At 34.5% G+C, this 14,787-nt stretch overlaps 1 pseudogene; it reads right to left on the bottom strand.

Moving 5' to 3' along the window:
* Nucleotides 1-741: 741 nt before the first annotated feature.
* Nucleotides 742-14,787, bottom strand: part of LOC149250059 (scarecrow-like protein 14) — a 33,685-nt pseudogene continuing 19,639 nt past the window's right edge.

The following is a 14,787-nucleotide window of genomic DNA, read 5'->3' on the forward strand; positions in this document are numbered from 1 at the left end:
TTATTAGTCAAAGAATCATCAAGCTATGAAGACCTGTGCTGAAGAAAACAAAGGATATTATCACCTCTAGAGGACCATGGATCGATCATCAAGTCAGCAACAATATGCATGCCTCTCCAACAACCATCAGGTAGGTAGAAGTATGCAATATTCTTGACCTCTTCTCTTGAGCATATTATATTTAGAAGTTTGTTGACAATTCATGAGAGGTGAGGTTTTATAAGCTAAGGATGGGTTATCAATCTCAACCACCCTCAACTAGTTAATTGCAACTAACTCCCTCACTCATGCAATGTGGAAAAGCCAAATTAGGAAGGGTGATGATTATGAGGAATGATGACAACAATTAAAGAGGAAATTTGTGCAAAGGCCAAGTCACTAAAGCACTTCAATCCCTCCATCCATTATCTATCCATCATTCATCCATCCCATTTCATAAGAAAAAAATAATATTTTTCAAGAACAAAACCTACACTCTAGCTCACGCTGAAAATTTCTTGAAAGAACACACATAGCACATCCTCTCCATTATAACAAACCTACACTACTCCCTTTTAACCCTATCATCATCCTCCAAACCCTCTACAACATTTCTCATCACTGTCATACAGTGAGAAGACCCTGAAAGAGAAGGAAGGATTGCTACAGGAAGAAAACCTCCTCCTATAGAAACATGTGAAACCATTACATCAAGCCATAATCCTATTTTTTTCCCTTTCCCATCAAGTAGAGGAGGTGATACTAGCTCATGAGGCACTCTACCACTCCAAGCAGGCTCTCCACCAACAGCAGTAGCACCTTGGGTGGCAATAAAGAACCTGCAAACATAGCAACAACAATAGTCAAATACCATGATGGGCATAGAAGAAATACACAGAAACAGAAAAAATAGAAAGTATTGAGAAGGAGCACTAGGAGAAATGGATGTAGGATTTAATGGAACAGAAGCAATTTTTGACACCTGTGAGGAGGCCTACCAATAGACCAACCATAACTAAGAATCTCAAAGCACAAACTCCTTTCATTAGGGGAATTTTGAGCTCTAAAATGGGCCTCCTAACAAAATCATAAAATAATAGTGGAAATAATAAAATAATATTAGATTACATCATCAAATATTAGATGGAAAAAGAAAAAATTACCTTTTCAACTCGTATTTTCAACTTATCTCCCTATGGGTTTACTCAAATTTCAGGTGGGAACACTTTTTGGATGTAGAATTTCATTCCTCATCGAAGGAGTACCCATGTTGCATACTTTTGATGCGCCTTGCAACATGAAAAATGAGAAATACATTAAAAACATGATTGCAATCACTCGTTTTCATGTATTTCTCATTTTTCATGTAGTAAGGTTCATCGAAAGTATGAAACATCGGTACTCTTTGGATGAGGAATTGAATTTTTCATCCAACGAGTACACCTACTTGAAATTTGAGTAAAACATTAGGGAGATAAGTTGAAAATACGAGTTGAAAAAGTAGTTTTATTATTTTATTTTTTTTAATCTTTTTACTTTTTTACTCCAAAAATGGTGAATCATCCCCCATCATTGGCATAATCATCTTGAATCCTATTGATTCTTGGAAAGTTTATTATGGTTGTACATTTTCTTAGGAGGCCCATTTTAGACCTCAAAATTCCTCTAATGACTATAGGAGAAAATGGAGATACTACAGGAAAAACAGGGCTGCTACAGGAGACAGTCTGTCTACTACAGGATTTTCCCGAGAGATAAAAATGGGCCCCATCTTAAGAATCGTTAGACAAAAAACCCTGGAACTTTGAAAGAGTCTACAAGAAAGGGGTAAGTACTTGATCTATCACCTCTTACAAAAAAAAAATGTAATTTTTTGCAAAATTCCTCCACTAAACATTTGGTAGCAGAGTCATAAAAATTTGAAGTGTGGAGTTTTCTTATGAGCATGAGCATTATGATGGGAGAATAAAATTGTTTTGAGATTGGCATACCATTCTTCACCTCACTCATCAACAGGAAGCACTCCTCCTCTTGCCATAAGCTGAAATGATTCGTGCTATGAAATTGACAATTGGTAGTAGGGTTCCCTTGTGCAAACCTTTAGAATACATGGACAAATGTTGTTGACAAGTATAGAGAATATTTTATGGACTTAAAGAAACAAACAAAGATGGATCTGAAAAAGAAGAAGAGAGTGGAAAAGAAAAAAAATGTTAAAACATAAGATAAAGTTCCTAAAAAAATAGAACAAAGGAAAAATGGAGAATAAGAAGCAAATTGAAGAGATAACCTCCCCCCAATCCAAAATAAAGGAGCCCCAAGCCTCTCAGAAGAAACCAAGCACAAAGGGATCCATGACTGAGAAACTAAAAGAAGAATATGCCCTACTACAGGAAGGAAAAATTTTGGTACAAGGAGGCAGAAAGTTGCTACAGTAAAGTGTTGAACAACTATAGAAAAAATCAAAGAGGCCACCAGGGCCATGAATGAGGCACAATGAGTTCATTAAGTTACTCAAAGGATGAGCAACACTTTTAGTAGGGGGGTATGATGGGCCTTCAAATTAGACATAAATTAAGGTCCATATGATCATCCCTCAACACATTAAATGTCTCTTTTTGCATTAGATAATGTATTTTTAAATTTAATATGTTGATTAGGAAGGTTTATGGATAATTCCATATTTGTGCCTAATATTATTTATTTTTGTGGAATATTGTGAGAATATTGGGGAGATTATGTAGATATGGAAGAGGAGATAATTTAGTGACTTTCTCCCTGCTACAAGAGGATCAATATTGAATAATAAATCAACAAGATATTCCGAAATTACTGTACAAATTGTGGAGCTCCAATGATTGAGAAAATCTAGGGATGTGTTCGCTGTGATTTAACGCAAATTCCTAGTGTTGGGAACTAGACCCATAATTGGGGGATTTTGGAGGGGAAATATTCCTCCTTTTATGGGGAATTCTTCATAATCATTTTGTATAAGTACCAAGTCGAATTTTCCTCTAGGGGTTTATTTTTTTTAGTCTTCTTGTGGAGAGAACTCATATTTTTGTAGCTCCACTATCATTTCTTGGAGGGATGTAATTGTATTGATGGAAATAATGAAGATTGGTGCCATGTTCAACTTCTAAATATTGGTCTCATTCATATGACTTTGAGTTTCCTTGGGATTGGCCATCCTAGGAGCCTCAGAGCCCTTTTGTATCATTTACTTTTCTTCCTTTCACTTCTTATTCACATGCATCTCTTGTTCTTGTTTTCTTCTATTTCTGCATTTAGTATTAATGATTTCTTGTTGTAGGATTGGGTTAAATGGTTGAAGTAAGTTATTTTTCAGGATCAAAAGCATCATTTCATCCTTGAAACAGCTTTGGAAATTCATAGTAATCATTGAGCTACTTAGATTAGTTTTCTTATTCCCAAATCTAAATTTTTGGAAGTCCCTTGTGGCAAATAGTAGTAAATTTATGCTATTTTTAAGAACATGTTAATGAGATTCAATAAATTTTGTTCCATTTCCATTAGATCACAAAAAAATTCCGTTTAATAACAAAATTTATCCCACTACATTTTCACTTGATTAGGTTATGCATTTGATAGATTAACTAGCTCACTAGTTCTCGAATTTCTAGATTTTAGACTAGTAATTTTCTGCTATTTTTTAGCATGTGCTAAGAGGGGTATTTTTGAGTGATTCCACTTGGAATGGAGACCTAATACATCATAGTCAATAAAAAAAAACATTCCCATCCAATTTTTATTTTATTTTCTTGGTTATTTGGTGAATTATAACATCTTGTAGCATCCTGTAGTTTCATTTAGCACTCTTCCAGCATTTATATACTTGCCCATATTTGCTCAAAAAGATTGGTTTTCATCCCTTAGGGTTGAATCATGACCCCTTAGGCTCTAAATAAATGGTTGAGGAGAAATAAACACCACTTAAGAGTTGCCTTTTTACCCATGCAAAACATCTCAGTGATTTGGGTTAATGGACAGATTTATGAAATGTGAATACAATGATGATTTTATTGATTGCCACATCGAATGAACTCTCCTAATGGATCTAAACTCTTTGAAATGTAATTCTTGATATTTAGTTCATGATATTTTCTTTATGACATTAGAATAGGTTTTATTTCCTTGTATTTTCTTTCTTGCAATAGGTTAAGGTTTCCATTTCAAACATTTCATTTACTGTAAATATTTTAGGATTTGATTTCATTACATTCACTCCATCACATCACGACAACAAAGGAAGGACACAATATATGCAAAAAACATAGTGAAAATACGTCTTAATTTTGTACGAACCCGGGTTGATAAATAAAGTTCGTAGCCTTGGGAGTTGCAGCATTCTTGTTGCAATATCGAGGCACATCATGTGGTAGTCCCATCTCCAGTTGATTTATTGCATTCATTAATGAGAAATTCATTCCCTTGATTTTCGTGTGTAAATGTATTGATGTATATGTCTATTTTGATGGCTGATATGTTTATGGTAGTTATGTTCCTACTATGCTGGCTATATGTATATTTTATGACAACAACTATGTATGGCTCTTGGGATTTTTTTACTTATTAATGAATGGATAGTGTATCTATGGACTAAGAAATGATAATGCAAAAAATGACATGAGGGAACAATGGTTCATAGCGATTCTTAGATAAGTATGAGATCCCTATACTTAATTTTTTTGTTTACACCTGTAGGTTACATGTTGATGATATGTTTGACAAAATGTCTGGCATGGCTAGTAGGTGTATGGCTATGGTTTCATTCAACCTATTGCTTTTGTGTCATTGTTTCCTTGTATTTTTAATGATTTCAAGCTATTACTCCATTATGGGTAGTGGCCTAGGATTTGGGCCTAAAAAAGTGGCTTAAATCCTGGGTTCGCTCGCATAGAACTAGCAAGTTTGGTCCTTAGTCATTGACAGGAAATCCTGTGAGAGTGAATTTAGGTTGTTGGTCTCTCCCTTGACCATAGCATGAGAGCGACTATGGCCTAAGAGATTCAGAACAATAGTGGGACCTAGGGAGAGACTGTTTGAGTGGCTCACTTGTCTCTTGAGAGTTCTGTTGATGATGTTGAATGATTGTGTGTGATGTTTCTGTCGATTCCACTTCCTTAAAGTCACATAGGAGGTCGAATCTAATCATAGTAGCCTCTTGTCTCATGTTTACCCGGTTGGCATGGTTACTTGGGTGGATGTGGGGGGAGGGTGTTCCAAACTCATATCCCACTTATCCAACATTTTGAATATTCATTTAGGGTTCAATAAAATTTAGCAAATTTATTATTCTTATTTTTTTTAGCATAGATTACTTATTAAATTGTAATCTCAAAAATATCAACCACTCTTCAAATTGTATTTCACTTTGATGTTGATCTATTTATTGTTTCATCCTATTTTTCTTCATTTGAAGGTTTTCCTTAAGAATTGTTAGATTTTCCTTATCCTTCTCCATATGTTACTCTATTTCTTGTATGTTGGACTCATCTTTTGAAAAGTATAGTATACTAGGAGTGAGATATCCATAAGCTGCTTTAAATGGTGACATTTTATTTGATGTGTGATATGTGGTATTATACCACCATTTTATTATAGGAAACCACTTTAACCATTGATATTTATTGTTTGGAGAATAAAATCATAGTTAACCCTATAAACTTTGTTAACTATTTCTATTTGATGATTTATTTGTGGATGGTATGTTAAACTCATGTACAATGTTTTTCCACTCATCTTCATAATTCCTTCCAAAAATTTCATGTGAATTTTGAATCTTTATCACTTATTATTAATTTAGGAAATGCGTGGCTTACTCTAGTAATTTCCTTCATGAACACTTCTTCCACTTTTCTTGTTGTATATGTACTTTGAATTCCAAAAAAATGTCCATATTTTCTGAGTTTATCCATGACCACAAAAATGGAATTTTTACCTTCAGATTTTGGTAAACATGTATGAATTCCATTGATATCTCTTCCCATCTTTGATTAGTTATGTTCAATGGCTAAAGTATTAAACGCTAGATATTTTCCTGTATCTCTTTTATTTCTTTGGAAAACCTAACATTCTCTTACAAATTATTGAATATCTTTCTTCATCCCCCCCATCCCCAAAAAACCAATCTTTTTCAATTCTTTGATATGTTTTATAGAACTGTAAAAGTCCTTCCATTGGAGGGTCATGAGACTCCCTTAATATTTGTTGCTACAACTTTGATTGAGGGCATACAAATACTTATACTTATACGAAAGTATATCTCTCTTCCACAACTAATGTTCCATAGAATTCGTCCCTTGATATGTTCTATTTTTAGTTTAGTAGTATTGTCATTTTTCCATTCATGGTGAGCTTATTCCAATTTCATAGGACTAGAATATCTAATAGAATATAAAATCGAAGCTTCTTGTAATCTAGAACTAACATCTACCACCACATTAACCTTTCCCATTTTGTAGATTTTTTCAAAATCAAACCCTTACATTTTTGCTACCCATTTTTGTTGTTCTTATAATGACATTTTCCCCCCCAAAAGGTGCTTTAGGATATCGTGGTATATCTTGAATTTAAACTGCATCTCCATGAGATATTATTACCATTTCTTTATGGCATGTACAATTTCTTGAATCTCTTTTTCATATGTAAATTTCATCAATTCTTTTCCCTTAAATTGTTTATTTTCAAATGCCAATGTCTTCCTTCTTGTGTTAATACTACTTTGAATCATTGTCCTATTGCATCATATTTGACTATTAATGTTTTAGAAAAAAAAGGTGTTTATAATAATAACGTAGAAGACATGGCATTATTTAAGAGAGAGAATTCCAAAATAGTCTGTTCATTCCATACATATGAATTTTTCTTCAGGATAGATGTCAGTGGATCTATAATGCATGCATAATTATTAACAGATTTATGATAATATCACATAAGGCCGAAATATCCTCTAAGGATCTTGATGTTCTTAGAAATAGGTCCCCGTTAACCCCCTCTTTTGAAACAATACGACCCAAATAATCTATGTCTTCTATCCCAAAATCACATTTGGATATTTTTACATACAATTGATTGTTCTTGAGAATTTTTAGGAATTTATCCCTATGTTTAATGTGGTCTTCCCATGATTTGCTATAGATAATTATATCATCAAACAAATTCAACATACATTTTCTAAAATGGGGTCAATTTTTTTTTATTTAGAAGGTTTTGAAAAGTAGATGGGGTATTAATCAACCCAAAAGGCATGATCAAAAACTCATAATAACCTTCATATGTTCTAAAATTTGTTTTGGGAATACCTTATTTCTTAATCTACTTTGGTGCACGGGGGCTTCACTAGGGGAGCAATGCCAAACCTCATGGGTTCATATTGGGGGATATATATTGAGGAAAAAATGACACAATATATTGAACATATAATAGGGGGTAAAGGGTTTTAATATTGACAGGTATAAAAAATGGAGCTCAAAGTTAATGAAAAATATAAAGGGGTATAAAAAATGCTAATGACATATTGGAAACCTACAATTTCTAGTGAATGTAGGGATTTTTAAATACGGAAGGTGTATTGGGTTCATATTGGTAAGGGGTTAAATACTGTATATTTTAGAGGTAGTTTCCAATATGTAGTCAAATTAAAGGTATTGTTTAGTATGCCACAAATGCACGTGCAATATTAAAGGTACATTGAGTGAAGACCCCATGGTTTGTTGGTATCTTGATTTACAATCTAAGTTTGTAAAATAAACCACTTCAAGAAGCTCATCTAATAGCTCATCAATATTTGGAATATGGAATTCATCCTTCATCGTGATATTTCTAGATCTTTATAATTAGGACACATATTCCAAGAATGATATTTTTTTTCTAAATTACTATTGGAGTTGAAAATGAAATCCTACTTGATTGAATAATACCCAAATCTAGCATGTTGTGTACCATTTTTTCAAGGTTCATTTTTGTTAATGATGATATCTACAAGGCCTTTTGTTAGGAGTACTTCTAGATATTAGTTCAATTTGATGTTCATGATCTCTAGATGGAGGTATCCATTTAGGAAATTTTTGAAAGTCATTATAGTGATTTTCCAAGGTGAATTTTAATTTGTTTGGAATATTTTCATCTTCCCACTATACTTCAATAGAATATAGTCTAAGCATGACTTCTCTACTACCATTTCTTAGGAGATTTTTCATTCTATCAGAATTGATGACTTGGGAAGGCATAGATTTTAACCTTTTAAATTCATATTGAATTCCTTCCAATTCAAATCTCATGCATAATTCTCTCTAGTTTGTAGAAACTATACCTAATGTTCTCAAAATTGAATCCCCAAAATAACATCTACTCCTCTAATGGGAATTTCATACATTGGGCTCTTCAAATTTAATATTGTGCCATTTTCTTACATAATCAATACTCCCCTCATTAGCCAAAAAAAATTGAGAATTTCTCATTGGATATACAAAAAAATTGAGGCGCTATATTGATATGTCATTAATGAAGTTATAAGTATTATCCAAGTCCATAAGAACTATGAACTTTTGCTTCTTAATGTATCCTAAGATATTTTTTTAGGATAAGGTCACCGTAATAGGGGTGTGTGCAACGAATGTAGTACCTTTAGATTAGGAATATAGATCAAATTTGAATCCAAGTAAACCTATAATCTTGATTATGCTTGAAATAGATTATGGTAATCCCCGGGGTTACTCAAATGGGGCTAGTCAAGACTATCCCCCATGATGTAGCATAGGGGTGGTATTATATCTTATTTGTTCACATTGCATTTATTGATGTCACTCCTTGGGTAGAGGATCTAACAATAAAGTGAAATTTACGACACTATGGTTTCTATTGGAGTTGGTGAGAAACAAAGGCCTCTCATGCTTACAAGTTTTAGGAGACTCAAAACTTGTAATCGATTGGGATAACAAAAGGGTTTATGTAAAATTTCTTGATCTAGAGACTTTGTCATCATATATTAGGGATTTTGCTGGGTCCCTTGAAATCATTACCTGATGCATGTGCATTAGACCAAGCTCAAAAGATGTGGAAATGGAGCAGAGCTTAGCAATGTAGTGGATTGGCCACATTAATGCTGGAAAATAATTTTATTATTTTTTCTAGAGTTCTAAATATTTAATGTAGGTGTAGGACTAGACTATTCCTAAATAATTTGAAGAGTCTAGAAATTTAGGAGTTGTTTTTTTCAATGTAATAATTAACTCACATAGTGTCTTTTCAACTTACCTCATTTGGGAGAGAAAAAGAAACAAAAAAACTGGTTGAATTTTGTGAATAAAAGGAGCATAGAATGGGAGGAGCAGCAACTTCTTCTCCCGCCTCCAAGTTTGTATTCTTGAAGTGAATAAAAATAAATTTTTGCATTTGTATATATTCATAAATCGATGTTATTTCTCTTCTCTGGTTTCCAATAGAATTGAATATGTATTTATTTTAATTTCAGAGTTCGTTGTGACCATTCCTAGAATGATATATGCCTTCCAAACTCGACTTCAAGATTTGGTTATTTATGAGTGTCTGATTTACTGCATCCCTTCAAACTATTTTCGTAGAACCTCTATTTTTGTAGGTAATAAATCCTTCTTTCGATTAGAACTCAAACCATTAACTTGAGTGAGGGTGAATCCCTAATGAGCATAGTTGGGAGGAGAACATTCCTCGAGCTGGGAGACAAGTGAAGACCATGGAGAATCGATTTGCAGAAGGTGAGTTGCTTCACCTTCCCTAAAGTTTGAAAGCATAGTTTTTTTAGAGCACTACGAAATCATTTCATATTGCCAAAAATTTTTAAAAGAGTGCTATGAAATAATTTCATAGTGCCTTTAGGATTTTTGTTGAGAGTTGCAAAAAATGAATTTCTGGGCTACATTTTCACACCTAAGTCTCCTTTTTTCCTAACTATTGCTATTAATTTGTGGTATCATAGCCACATCTAACATTGGCTTGTTGTCTACAACAGAGGAATATGGTTATGCGAGTAAGGAGAGCATGAGGTCAAGGAGGGAGACTCGTAGCTAATGTGGAACTCCGAGAAGAGATACAGAGGCTGCAATCTTATTTAGAGTCCATGGAGGAAGATAGACAATGAGATGTTGAGGCCGGAGATGAGAGAAGATCATACGAGGAAGTTGGAGTAGAAAGAGAAGCACCTATGGATGAAGCTCTGAAATTTAACTTATTGAGGTCGATGTTAAGCTCAAGTTCAATACCAAAACATGAATTATCTACCTATGATGGCAACCTAGTAGCTGAGAATTTTATGGATTGGATTAGTGAATTAGATAAGTATTTTGAGTATGAGGATATTAATGAAGACAAGAGAGTAAAATTTGTTATAACTGGGTTGAAAGATCATGTTGCATTATGGTGGGACAATGTGTAAGATGAAAGGAGAAAAAAAGGGAAACCATTGATAAAGTGTTGGAATAGGATGATAGAAAAGATGAAGGGGAATTCTTTGCCGAAGGATTATCATCTATCCCTCTATGGGCAAGTTCACAACCTCAAGAAAAGGTTACTGACAGTCAGAGAGTATACCGAGGAGTTTTACAAGGTGAATTTGAGGGCAGGTTATGTAGAAGACACCCCATAGAAAACAACAAGGTTCATCAATGGTTTGAATCTAGAGTTTCAAGATGAAATCAGCATGATTTCTTGCATGATGATCGAATAAGCATATCAGCTTTCCTTGAAGGAAGAGGAGAAGATAACAAAGAAGTTGAATTTGGGTAGAGGTCATGTTTTTACTAGAGGAAAAGTACAGATAGATGGAAGGGGAAAAAAATTTCTGAAAAGAATGATGCATTTAACCCAAGGAAGCAAGGGTAGGGAGTGAAAGAAGGTGAATTCAGATGAGGAAGACCTTACCAGAGAGGTAGAGGTAGAGATACTATCTATCGATGTTACAAATGTGAGCAACTGGGTCACAAATCTTTTGAGTGTCATGAGAATGAGAAAGTAGGGTAGAGAGATGCATATGTAGCTCATCCAGAAGTAGCAGAAGCACAAGCACCTATGTCATAAAATGCATCAGATATGGGAGAATATTTAGTGATGAATAAAGTCTTGTTGAAACCATCCAAGGATATTGTTGAACCAACACAAAGAAAATCCTTTTTTAGGGCTATTTGCAAGGCCAGAGGAAAGTGTTGCAAAGTGGTGATTGACAGTGGAAGCACTAACAATCTAGTTTCTACATAAATGGTGGAAAAAATTGGATTGAAGAGGCTAAAGCACCCAACACCATATAAAGTGTCATGGTTGTAAAAAGGAAACCAATTGTTGGTGAGTGAGAAAAGCGAAGTGGAGTTCCATATAGGCAGATATAAAGGTAAGATAATTTGTGACATCATGCCAATGGATGTCTGCCACCTCCTTTTGGGTCAACCTTGGCAATTTGATAGGAAAGTGGTGCATGATGGAGAGAAAAAAACTTACAAGTTTGAAAAGGATGGTATCAAGCATACTCTTGTACCATTAAAGGAGGAGAGTACAATTGGGATGAGTAGCTCAAAATTACTGTTGTTAGGAGGAAAATAATTTTTGCAACAAATGAAGAAAGAAGAGGTTAGCTATGCGGTGGTTTTAGAACCAAAGGTAATACTTCTACACATTGATATTGCATGTTTACTTGTTGAGATTCAATATATGTTGCATGCATTTAGTGATATCATAGTAGACAATTTTCTAAGTGAGTTTCCATCTAAGAGAAGTATCAAGCATCACATAGACCGGATACCAAGAGCAAGCCTTCCAAATAAATTTGTTTACCATATGACACCCAAGGAAAATGAGGAAATAAGGAAATAATTTCAAGGACCATTGGCTAAAGGGTTGATAAGGGAGAGCTTGAGTCCATGTTGTCCCTGCGGTACTTATTCCAAAGAAAGATGTGGAATGGAGGATGTGTAGAGATTCGAGAGAAATCAACAAAATCACAATTAGGTACAAATTTCCATTTTCATGGCTGGATGACATGATGGATTGTTTGACTGGGGCAACCTACTTTTTGATGGATTGTTACCATCAGATCTAGATTAGAGAAGGGGATCAGTGGAATATGACTTTCAAGACCAATAACAAACTATATGAATGACTAGTCATACCCTTTGGACTAACAAATGCACCAAGTACTTTCATGTGGTTGCTGAACGAGGTATTGAAGGAGTTCGTCGGTAAGTTTGTTATTTTTTATTTGGATGATATTTTTATTTTCAGCCATGCAAATGAAGAATAACTTAGGCATGTAAGGCATGATCTAGAAAGGTTGCAGCAAGAGAAACTATTGATTAAGCTAAAGAAATGTACTTTCATGAAGTCTAAGTTAGTATATTAAGGATTTGTCATTTCAGACGATGGATTGAAAATGGATCTAGAGAAAATAGAGGCAATTGTAAGTTAGCCTTCACCCAAGAACATTTATGATGTTAGGAGTTCTCATCGCTTAGCTAGCTTCTATAAGAAGTTTATTAGGAACTTCAGTGGTCTTTGTGCACCTGTCGTTGAAATAATCTAGAAATATAGACAACCATTTTGTTGGACAACAACAATGAAAAAGAGTTTCCAACTCTTGAAGAGGAATATCACTAAGAAACTGGTGTTGAAAATACCTAACTTCAATCAGCATTTCCAAGTTAGATGTGATGCCAGTGGAACAACATTGGAGCAGTATTGATTCAAGAAGGTAAACATGTTGCATATTTCAGTGAGAATTTGAATGATTCAAAACAAAAATACTCCTCTTATGACAAGGAATTCTATGTGGTGGTTCAAGCTTTAAAGCATTAGAGACACTATTTGATGCCCATGAAGTTTGTTATGTTCTCTGATAATTATACATTACAATATATAATGCAACAACACAAGTTGAACCATAAGCATGCCAAGTGGGTGGAATTCCTACAAAGTTTCACCTTTGTTCTAAAACATGTGAGTGGGAAAGAAAACAAGGTAGTTGATGCTTTGAGCATGAGGAGTTTGATCATGCAAGAGTTCCATGTACATATTTTTGGATTTGATTATTTGAAGGAATTGTATGAGGATGATGTTGATTTTTTAGAGGCCTTTGAAGAATGCAAGAACCTCGTGAGCAGAGATAGCATCCCATGAAAGGAGTTTATGTTGTAGGATGTTTTTCTGTTCAAGAATAGTTCATTGCGTATTCCTAGTTACTATATGAGAGAGAATATGATACAAGAAAAGCACAATGGAGGATTGGCAGGGCGTTTTCGTGTGGAAAAAACACTTGGGAAGCTAGAACATTTTTATTTCTGGCCAAATATGAGGGAATATGTGTAGAAATATGTGAGAAAATTTGGAGTATGTTAGCATGTGAAAGGGAGAGGTCAAAATGTTAGACTATATACTCCTTTGTCCATTCCCAACAGATCATGGGACTCAGTGAGTATGGACGTTTTTTAGGTTTACTAAGGACGCAACGAGGTAAGGATTCGATACTTGTAGTTGTCAAAAATTTTACAAAGATGGCTCAATTTATCCCATGTTGTCATACTAGTGATTCTACGCATGTGGCTCATTTGTTTTTAAATGTGATTCTTTGATTGCATGGCTTTCCAAGAGTATAATCTCTTACAGGGACACCAGGTTCACAAAGCATTTTTGGAGGACCTTGTGGAAGAAGCTTGGAACAAAATTGAACTTTAAATCAACCTATCATCCACAATCTGATGGAAAAATTGAAGTGGTGAATAGGAGTGTTGGAAACATATTGAGAAGCCAGGAACATACCAAATAGTGGGATTGTGTGTTAGCTCAAGCTGAGTTTGCATACAATGATTCACCAAATAGGAGCATGGTGAAGAGTCAATTGCATACCTTGTATGGAATGCATCCTAGATTAGTTTATGAACTAGGATATTTGGGGAAACTTGAGAAGAGGAATGCTAATGGGGAAGATTTTGCAGAAACAATGAGTGACTTATAGGAGGATATAAAACATAAGCTCCAGGACAACAACTACAAGTCCAAACAAAGAGAAGATTTAAGAAGAAGAGAGGTAAACTTTGAGGTAAGGGACATGGTCTTAGCCCACCTAAGAAAGGAGATATTCCTCAGAGGAGAATATAACAAACTAAAGATGAAGAAAATAGGACCTTGCAGGATACTCAAGAAATGTTCAACAAATGCTTATGAATTGGAGTTACCTATGGGCATAGGTATCTCACCTATTTTAAATGTGGCTGATTTGTATCCCTATTAAGTTGGTGATGAAGGCGCCACTACAAAAATGAGACCAGTGGATAAGTCAGTGAACAAAGTTGGATGAAGCAGATACCCATGATAGAGGGTCCAAAGGCTACACACCAGAGCTACAAAGCACACCAGGGGAAATAGTATCTCGCGTTTTTGGTGAAGTGAAAGGACCATCTGATGGAGGATTCTACATGGTTGAGTGTTGAAACTCTAAAAAATGCAGGTTGGTTTATAGAGGACCTTATGATCAAGAGATCATGAATTATTTTTCTTCCTTGGGATTCTAATGTAGGTTCATTAGACTGAGATCAAGAGATGAGGAAATGGAGTAGAGCTTAACAATGTGGTGGACTGGCCACGTGTTAATGCTAGAAAATGAATTTTTTTTTCTTGAGTTCTAAATATTTAATTTAGGTGTAGGACTTGAGTATTCTTGAATAATTCAAAGAGTCTAGAAATTTAGGAGTTATTCTTTTCATTGTAATAATTAACTCACATATTGTCTTTTCGACTTACCTTATTTGGGAGAGAATAGGAAAAAAC

This window comes from Pinus tabuliformis, chromosome 7, assembly GCF_031772625.1.
Source record: "Pinus tabuliformis cultivar Carrire ecotype Pingquan chromosome 7, CPIR1, whole genome shotgun sequence".
Lineage (NCBI taxonomy): Eukaryota > Viridiplantae > Streptophyta > Pinopsida > Pinales > Pinaceae > Pinus > Pinus tabuliformis.